Source organism: Lissotriton helveticus, chromosome 4_1 (assembly GCF_964261635.1).
Source record: "Lissotriton helveticus chromosome 4_1, aLisHel1.1, whole genome shotgun sequence".
NCBI classification, from domain to species: Eukaryota; Metazoa; Chordata; class Amphibia; order Caudata; family Salamandridae; genus Lissotriton; species Lissotriton helveticus.
Window position 1 is genome coordinate 146,140,115 of NC_136063.1, and position 11,048 is coordinate 146,151,162.

An 11,048-nucleotide genomic window follows, 5' to 3' on the forward strand; every position below is an offset into this window, starting at 1 on the left:
ACTGTTAGCCTGTACCGGAAGTTCTATTTGAGAAGATTCGAGCAGGGAACTCTGTGTGGTAATGGGGGAGGAGCTCAACCCCAGTGACATCCTTCTATTGCTGTTAATTTGACTCACGACCTGCACTAAGTAATTGTCCATTGTCCATTGTGTTAGATACTGAGGGAATCATATGCTTTGACATAGTGCGCACAGGTAGCTAATAACACACTTACACTCAGTAACCCTGTACTTAGGCAATAAATTACGGTTTCAAGTGAAACAATAGCACAGGTAGTCCACAAAATAGATGAAAAAAATAAAATAAAGAACAATAAGTCTCACTGGTTATATACCACAAGTGTCCCTCGGCAGCGACGGTCAAAGGTCCTGGCCCAGCCCAGTCACGGTCAGTCCCGGACTGTCACAGACTGTCCGCCCTTAGTCCGGGCTTCGTCCTGGTGCGCGTCCCGCGTGCGCGGGGGAAGAAGGGATTAAGTAGGAAGAGGCGGGGCGGGGAAGAGGCTCCAGCTGCGGCGATTGCCTGGCCGCTCAGAATGCTGGGCCTCGCAGTCCTGGCCCCGTCCTCTCTGAACAACAGTACCCTCAGCCTCTGGTAAGGGCAAGTGGCAGGGCTCCCACAAAGGCAGGTCACGAAACTCCTTTGATGAGCAGGCAGAGCTCCCATGAATGCAGGTCAAGAGAGAAGGATTCCCCTCAGGGTTGTTATTGATTGATATACGTTTTACGTAGTTAAGCAAAGATCTTCTATAATGCCTAATGTTTTAATCAGCCTTTAATTAGACAACATAAGGATTTTTCAAATTCTGATTTTTATATTTTAAAACGAATGTTTTATTATTGCTTCTGAATGGCAGTGTACAATTGTAGTGGCAACAGGTAGCCAAATAAACAAGGATAGAAATGACATAATATACAAAAACAGATACCAAAACATGTAGATGCCTGGGTGGAGAAAATACAACTAATAAGTGGAGAAAATACAGCTAATAAGTGTTTGGTGGAAATATTTTACTAAATGCAAACAAACGAATTCAGCGCTCCCAGGATACTCAATTTCAAGTGTTAAAAGATCAACTAGTCTAAGTTTTAGGTCTCGCCTAAGCAGTGCTTGCGCGGTCTCTCCGAGACATGCCGTATTCAGGATATACTCAAATGATACACAGGATATGGGCATGAAGCTCCGTCCACTTTCCGCCCATCTTTTTAATTGGCTTCTGTCACTGTCCTTTGTATATGGTGGCTTTTCATTGGTCAATAGGCTTAGTAGTCCCTCCTTAGCACAGACTTTTCTCTTCTTGTAATCTCCCATGAGGACATCCCTTGTTAGATGTGGTCTTACTCAATATGATTTAATTACAGCCTTGGAGCACTATTTTCTTGCACGGCTTTCTCCTGCCTGCCGTTGCTGGAAGGACATGCTCTTTCACAATGCTTTAAAAAAAAAGTATTTAACCAGCGCGGCACACCTCAGCTGGAATAATGGTGGCCACAATTTTCTTTTGTTAGTTGCGATCACCGAATGCAGCTGCATGCCTTTTTTTCTGTTTCTTTTCTTTTTTTACCATAGCGACACACCCCGCTTTAGCTTTAAACATCTTAAGCTAAAGCGCAGGTGACACGATTGCTTCAAAAGTAAAGAAATAGAAAAAAAAGCGTCCATGCTTTTTAAAAAATATTTCTTTACTTTTGAAGCAATTGCAGCACCCGCCCTTTAGCTTAAGATGTTCAAAGCTAAAGCGCAGGTGCCGCCATTGTAACAAAAGTAAACAAATAGAAAGAAAAGTGTGCCCGCCATTTTCTTTTTCTATTTGTTTACTTTTGTTGCAATTGCCAAAAAAACAAGAAAGGGTTTGGGCTCCAATCAGTAAGGCTGAGCCCCAGTTAAATATTAAACAACAAAAAGCCAGTACTGATCCCCAATTCACAAATTCAACACAGCCAATTGACCTGAAACAATGTGGCCACGGACCTCTGTTTCCATTTGAATTAATCAAACTTTATTAACAAACATCATTACATCTACAAATCCAGAAAGCACAATTCAATATCATTAGAATTTGTTCAACGCGCTTTTCTTATTATTACACCACGACAGACTTCCTTCTATAGCATTCACTCCCTCCTCCACCAATTCACTTTCCCAACCATTCCATCAAACCTCTTCTAACATTCTTGCCAATCATCACTACTCTCACTCCACACACATTCGAGCATCCCTACACCCTGCCCACTGTTCAGAATTCCAAAATACACAATGACAAATATAATTACAAAAAAGCCAACGAGAAATACATTCAAGAAATTGCAACACTTTTCAATATTTTATACACATTGTGTGAACTCTATTGGCCACAAAAAAGGTTGACGCGTTTCGAACCCCCTCCAAATACGGGGTTCTCCTCAGGACCAGAAAGCTGCAAAAAAGAGCACACAAAATATCTGCCTTAGTTTTTCTTAATAACCTCACCGTCCCCTCTCGTCTGCCCTGCCCAGACGTAGTCAGCTTACCTCAATGCTGCAGCTAGATCAGCCCATCTATGCTTCAAATCGAATCAAAATCTATCTGCAAAAACAACAATAGAACCTCAAATGAGCGTATCCATCACACAAAGCTTTCACCAAATCTCAGAACTGTTTCATAAATCCTTACATTAATCTCTGCGGTCACCCCTTCACCACTGATTGGTGAATCGCCGGTGTCTCTTTAGGAGGTTTCAAATGTAGGTCCTGTATTGACCCAAAGGGAAAAAGTATATATTTGAAATTTTAAAATTCCAGGAGGCCATTTTAAGCAGAGGCCGGAATCAGACTAGCTATTTTAGAAAACACTCTACCTTGTTTGAGTTTGGGACTGTTCAAACGAAACCTCGCAGACTCTATGGTGTTGGTATGTCGCGTCTCTTTTCCTACTAAGGAGAAATAAATCCCTGCTTTTAACACACATATTCTATTTGAACTGGGCTAATGCAAGCTTGGGATGATTTAATAAATGAATTGGCGTTTAGCACACTACTTTTAGCGACAGTGGGACCTCTACATTTCTAGAGAGCGGTGAGTAAGGAATCTCAGTCTCTGTATGAGAGACAAACCATCTTTTACCATACGTCTGGTATTCACCTAAGTTTGTTCAATGTCAAACTAGTTTTTCTAGTGCTGGGGCATAGGAGTTCTACCACACACCCGTTTACGGCAGCGGGGTCATCTAAGTTCTAAAGAGAGAGCCTACGTTTTTCTGGCAGGCAAGAGGTCCCGGTCTTTAAATGCAAAACATACCTTGAACATGAGTCAGTTTGCAGTGTACATCGCCACGTGTCACTAAAGGCTTTGGTGAACGTTTAACCTGGCAGCGGAAATCATTTAAATGCCTGCACGCGAGGCAGCGCTGCCTCCAAGGCAGCTACGGCAACAGCCGCCCGCAAAGCTCGAAGTGAGGCACTGTCCGCAGCCGTGAAAAATCCTTTCCCTGGGGAGAGCGTCTCGATCTCTGGGGAAAGCTCCCTGGGACGCCCGCAAAGAATACGGCAGCCCGACCCGGCAAGGAGAGGAAAGGGCGGGGCGCCGGGTGCAGGAGCCGCAAAGAGCGGACGGTTCCCACGGTGGTGGAATTGATGCAGCGAGGAAGGGAGCCGGGTGCCGGTGGGACTACAATGGTCGGATGTGAAGTGGAGGAAAGTGGTGAAAACGATACCGGCAGGGGAGCAGGAGCCACGGCGGTGAGTCCGGGGTGTATTGGATTAACATCTCAATTGACTCGAGAGGCTCAGGGGGCAGCAAGCCGGACGGATATGGGTCTGACTGGTGCAGCTAGGGGGAATTACAGGGGTGTAGCATTGCAGAAACAAACTGCTTCGAATGTTCTAGAGTTCATTAATGCACCCACGATTGCTGCTGAGGACTCTGGCAACAAAGACAGTACTGGCAATAGGAGCAAGGGTGACAGGTCATGTAATGTGCAAGTACTTGACTCCATGAGGCCACCTATGACTCAGGAAGCTACGAACCAGACTGAGAGGCAAAATGTAAATGCTTTACCGGTAGTTAAGATCTCTGTGGAAGATAAAAACAAGTTGGAGGTCGAGAAGGAGTCTAGTGACTGTTTTTTCTCTGTGTCTGAAGAAGCAGAGTGGTCAGATGACATATTGAGTACTTCGCAGGGGGCAAGCATTCTGGAATCAGACCCAGAGGAAAGGGAGGAGGACCATATCCTAACGACTAAAAAGTAAATGGCGCAAAATGGAAAGGAAAATAGAGGACAAAAGGATCTTTCATGGCATTACTCTGCAACTACTCCGCTCTCAGGGTCATTTGGAAAAACAACTCCGGGGCTAAAGGCTGACCCCCCCCCCCCCCACGCTAGAGACTATTCACTAGGCTTTCCTTGCTCATAGGTAAGAGGCACGACAAGATAGTCAAAAAGCACAGGCAGGGATGAGGAAATTGCAGGGGGTGGTAAGAAAGCTATCAAAGGCATTTTCTTATATGGGAGAAAGAGTGGTAACTCTAGAAGAAAGAATGATGGTCGCAGAAGCCGACGCAGCTAATGCAGTAACTTTGGTGGAGTCCCATGATGCCCAGATTAAGGATATACAATGGAAGCTAGAAGAGTCTGAAAACAGACAGAGAAGAAATAATCTAAGAGTTCTGGGAGTTCAGGAGGGCCTGGAGGGGTCTGATACTAGGAGCTTCATAGTTAACCTCTTCTCAGCAGCTTTCCCGGAATAATCCGACTGGAACTGGGCATCCGGGAGCTTTAGGACAAAAGAACGATGATGAGAAAACGTAAGATATGTATGTTAAATATAGGGGGATGAATGATTGGCATAAAAGGCAAAGGTTAGGGCATTTTGTAGTGTTGAATCACTTAGACATTATATGTATACAGGAAACCCATTTGCCCTGGTCTAAAAAACATCTGTTAAACGTTAAGGGTTTCAAGGTACAGGGGTGTTCCACGCAGACATCCACTGTTAGGGGGGTGGCAATTTAGGCCAGAACTAACTTGGGTGGCTGTAAGCGTTATCTAGCAGATACTCCGGGTAGGTGGGCGATTGTGGAATTGAAAATAAGGATAACACTGTGTACAATTTATGGCTCCAATCAAGACAAACCTGATTTATTTGATAAACTAGAGGTAGCGTTATTGAATTGGCCACATCCCCTTATAATCTGCGGGGATTTTAATATCTCTGCTGATTTTACAAGTAGTAATAACAGGCCAATATATGCCGGCCAGAAACCCAAGGTTTATAGAGCCCTGTCTGCGTTAATTAGCTATATCTATCTCTATCACTATCAAAGGAGAAAGAGAGGACTAGGTAGCTAGTCCGTATCCCCAGGGTTTTATATGTGAGATCAAAAAGGCCTAGCCTAATTGTGAATTTACATAGACTCAAGACTGTAAGACAGGGTACACACCCTTTTGGTTGTTCATGAAGCCCTCACCTACCAACCTGGTTGGTGGCATGCTTCATCATTGGGCCCACCCAGTGACACCGAGTGTGTCCCGGGTGTGCTTCGACACCTGAATACAGCGGAGCAGGTATGTTTCTGAGTGTGCAGTGTAGTGATGTGAAAATTTAAAAGCTATACAGGGATCCCAGTACCCGAGGGTAAATTATATTTTAATAACTGGGTCACTGTTAGCATTAAAAAGGCTGTTGGATGTTATAGGATCTCCTACATCCAGGTGTGGTCTACTTGTTTCAGCCAGGCCTTTATGATTAAAACTGGCTTTCCTCAGGACCAAAGTGTGTAAGTGCAGAATACTTAATTTTAAGCGATTGTGTAATTTTGAAAAATGTGTAGCACTCGCTAAGGTGCTTTACATGTGTGAGGGGGATTCCCTCTTAGAGCATTACTGGACATACAACAAGTATGACAAAACACACATACAGGGGAGAGTCTTAGTATGGTAACATATTCACAAAACAGTTTGATTGCCGATATCTATTGTGCTGTGTGGACGATAAATACGCGGCAAATGGTGTAGCCATATTGATGGTATGGCTAGGGTGAAAGTTATCATATATACATGAAGTTTTGTGGTGGGTTAAGCATTGTAAGCACATCAACACAAAAAAACAGTGGTTAGTGCATTGAAGGAAGATTATCCTCACGTTGCCCCATGGAGTAGTCCGGCAGAGGAGTGGACCCTGGGAAGATAAAGGGGCCTCAGGGGGTTAGGGACCTGTGGAAATAAGTATTTGAGAAAAATGCTTTATTTGATGACCAATGAGGCCGGTACTGGAGGAGGCAGAAAGAGAGTCACCTGAAATCCAGTGGTCCCGTCCACCTCAGCACTCAGCAACAGAGTGCCCAAGAGGCTGTCCCAGGCAGCGAGATGCACACAATTGTAATCACCACTGCACACCACGGGCGCCTCATTCATCTTTGAAAAAGTTTCTGCATTTCGGGTACCTGCATGAAAGAAAGCTATAGCACCGGCCCTGTAAACTAAGTGCCATTGCTGAGCACCGGAAACCACTGGCACAAATTAAGCACTACCCACCAGATACCTACGCTTTGCGTCACTCTCACTTGTAAAAAATCCCTGCATCTGAAAAAGCAAAATTGGAGGTCGCTCATTCACCTACATTGTACTGAAGACATGGAACAACCTCCCTCAACACATCAGAGCCTCCTCCTCACTTCTTGAGTTCTGAAAAAACCTGAAGACCTGGGTCTACATATAAGCACCTTGGGACCGCACACCTATACACTTGCCCAAGTGCCAGGATTCCCTTGTGGGTTATTAGTGTATTATACAAATCAACCTGACATGAAATCACAAGGTAGGCCTTAATCAGCAGGGCAGTCCTCTAGAAAACAAGGTAGTCCTTCTGAAATATCCACAGGTCCAGGAATGCACTGAAGAGGGCCACTATCGTACCTGGTGCCAGCCTTTGAAGTAGGGGAATTTCCTATGCTACCACCACAGCTTGTTCTGAAAAATTCCTCCTTTCCCATGCCAAGGCTGCAAGAATTCTGGTGTGACAAAAGACTAGTGTCAGATTCCTTTGTGTATGCTGGAGGCAAGACCTTTGAAGTGTATGTGGGGCAGGGAACAGCTCCACTCCAGCCACCCAAGGCAAGATGGCTCATCCTGCCAACACTTAGTTTCCCTTTGTCTCACTGCCTGAAAGTAACACACAAAGTCCAGCAGCAGAGCCATTAACATTCACGAAACGCAGGACATAAGCAGTAGGCACCAAATGAATATGGCAAGAAAATACCAACATGCTAAAAGTAGCATTTTCAGAATTGTGACTTAAAGTTCATATTTACCATTAAAGTGGATTTCAATGTACAATTCAATTGAGTCCAAACTTGGCACAACTATCTGTTAATACTCAAACGTTAGTACTTATTAAATGTCGTAATGTAGCCCAATGTTCTCCAATGGGAGAGACAGGTCTTACAGTATACTACCAGGCATGTAAAACATAAGAACCTATGTCATACCTTCTAAATGCAATATACTCTGCCCTATTGGATTTTAGGTCCTACACTAGGGGTGGCTTATATGTAATAACAAGCATTAGAAATGCAATCGGGCTCGGATTTATTTGAGTTTGAGCTAATGGCATTGTAAATGCCAATGTATTGTTGCTATGTGTTATGGAGTGTGTTCATGTGGTGTGTACTGCCAGTGATCTCCTTGTGAGTGTGAGAATATTGCACCACTTGCCTGTGATGTCCTTCTTGTGAGTGTGAGAAGCTTGCACCTCTGCTGCCTGTGGTCTCCTTGTGAGTGTAAGAAGCTTGCACTGCTGCTGCCTGTGATGTCGTTCTTGTGAGTGGGAGAAGATTGCACCTCAGCTGCCTGTGGTCTCCTTGTGAGTGTATGCACTGTCATCGCTAGCCTGTAGATATGCACTGTCATCGCTAGCCTGTAGATATGCATTGGCTTCACTAGCCTGCAGATATGCACCGTCATCGCTAGCCTGTAGATATGCACTGTCATCGCTAGCCTGTAGATATGCGCTGTCATTGCTATCCTGTAGATATGTGCTGTCGTCGCTAGCCTGTAGATATGCATTATCATCGCTAGCCTGTAGATATGCATTGGCTTCACTAGCCTGTAGATATGCACTGTCATTGCTAGCCTGCAGATATGCACTGTCATCGCTAGCCTGTAGATATGCGCTGTCATTGCTATCCTGTAGATATGCGCTGTCGTCGCTAGCCTGTAGATATGCATCATCATCGCTAGCCTGTAGATATGCACTGTCATCGCTAGCCTGTAGATATGCTCTGTCATCGCTAGCCTGTAGATATGCATTGTCATCGCTAGCCTGTAGATATGCATTGGCTTCACTAGCCTGTAGATATGCACTGTCATCGCTAGCCTGTAGATATGCATTGGCTTCACTAGCCTGTAGATATGCGCTGTCATTGCTATCCTGTAGATATGCGCTGTCATCGTTAGCCTGTAGATATGCATTATCATCGCTAGCCTGTAGATATGCACTGTCATCGCTATCCTGTAGATATGCGCTGTCATTGCTATCCTGTAGATATGCTCTGTCATCGCTAGCCTGTAGATATGCACTGTCATCGCTAGCCTGTAGATATGAATTGGCTTCACTAGCCTGTAGATATGCGCTGTCATTGCTATCCTGTAGATATGCGCTGTCATCGTTAGCCTGTAGATATGCATTATCATCGCTAGCCTGTAGATATGCACTGTCATCGCTATCCTGTAGATATGCTCTGTCATTGCTATCCTGTAGATATGCTCTGTCATCGCTAGCCTGTAGATATGCATTGGCTTCACAAGCCTGTAGATATGCACTGTCATCGCTAGCCTGTAGATATGCTCTGTCATCGCTATCCTGTAGATATGCACTGTCATCGCTAGCCTGTAGATATGCATTGGCTTCACTAGCCTGTAGATATGCACTGTCATCGCTAGCCTGTAGATATGCATTGGCTTCACTAGCCTGTAGATATGCGCTGTCATTGCTATCCTGTAGATATGCGCTGTCATCGCTAGCCTCTACATATGCATTATCATCGCTAGCCTGTAGATATGCATTATCATCGCTAGCCTGTAGATATGCACTGTCATCGCTAGCCTGTAGATATGCACTGTCATCGCTAGCCTGTAGATATGCTCTGTCATCGCTAGCCTGTAGATATGCACTGTCATCGCTAGCCTGTAGATATGCATTGGCTTCACTAGCCTGTAGATATGCACTGTCATCGCTGTCATCGCTAGCCTGTAGATATGCATTGGCTTCACTAGCCTGTAGATATGCACCATAATCGCTAGCCTGTAGATATGCACTGTCATCGCTAGCCTGTAGATATGCACTGTCATTGCTATCCTGTAGATATGCGCTGTCATCGCTAGCCTGTAGATATGCATTATCATCGCTAGCCTGTAGATATGCACTGTCATCGCTAGCCTGTAGATATGCATTGGCTTCACTAGCCTGTAGATATGCGCTGTCATTGCTATCCTGTAGATATGCGCTGTCATCGCTAGCCTGTAGATATGCATTATCATCGCTAGCCTGTAGATACGCACTGTCATCGCTATCCTGTAGATATGCACTGTCATCGCTATCCTGTAGATATGCACTGTCATTGCTATCCTGTAGATATGCTCTGTCATCGCTAGCCTGTAGATATGCACTGTCATCGCTAGCCTGTAGATATGCATTGGCTTCACAAGCCTGTAGATATGCACTGTCATCGCTAGCCTGTAGATATGCTCTGTCATCGCTAGCCTGTAGATATGCACTGTCATCGCTAGCCTGTAGATATGCATTGGCTTCACTAGCCTGTAGATATGCATTGGCTTCACTAGCCTGTAGATATGCACTGTCATCGCTAGCCTGTAGATATGCTCTGTCATCGCTAGCCTGTAGATATGCACTGTCATCACTAGCCTGTAGATATGCATTGGCTTCACTAGCCTGTAGATATGCACTGTCATCGCTAGCCTGTAGATATGCATTGTCATCGCTAGCCTGTAGATATGCACTGTCATCGCTAGCCTGTAGATATGCTCTGTCATCGCTAGCCTGTAGATATGCATTGGCTTCACTAGCCTGTAGATATGCACTGTCATCGCTGTCATCGCTAGCCTGTAGATATGCATTGGCTTCACTAGCCTGTAGATATGCACCGTCATCGCTAGCCTGTAGATATGCACTGTCATCGCTAGCCTGTAGATATGCACTGTCATCGCTAGCCTGTAGATATGCACGGTCATCGCTAGCCTGTAGATATGCTCTGTCATCGCTAGCCTGTAGATATGCACTGTCATCGCTAGCCTGTAGATATGCATTGGCTTCACTAGCCTGTAGATATGCACTGTCATCGCTAGCCTGTACATATGCTCTGTCATCGCTAGCCTGTAGATATGCACTGTCATCACTAGCCTGTAGATATGCATTGGCTTCACTAGCCTGTAGATATGCACTGTCATCGCTAGCCTGTAGATATGCATTGTCATCGCTAGCCTGTAGATATGCACTGTCATCGCTAGCCTGTAGATATGCACTGTCATCGCTAGCCTGTAGATATGCACTGTCATCACTAGCCTGTAGATATGCATTGGCTTCACTAGCCTGTAGATATGCACTGTCATCGCTAGCCTGTAGATATGCATTGTCATCGCTAGCCTGTAGATATGCACTGTCATCGCTAGCCTGTAGATATGCACTGTCATCGCTAGCCTGTAGATATGCTCTGTCATCGCTAGCCTGTAGATATGCACTGTCATCGCTAGCCTGTAGATATGCATTGGCTTCACTAGCCTGTAGATATGCACTGTCATCGCTAGCCTGTAGATATGCTCTGTCATCGCTAGCCTGTAGATATGCGCTGTCATTGCTATCCTGTAGATATGCGCTGTCGTCGCTAGCCTGTAGATATGCATTATCATCGCTAGCCTGTAGATATGCACTGTCATCGCTAGCCTGTAGATATGCTCTGTCATCGCTAGCCTGTAGATATGCACTGTCATCGCTAGCCTGTAGATATGCACTGTCATCGCTAGCCTGTAGATATGCATTGTCATCGCTAGCCTGTAG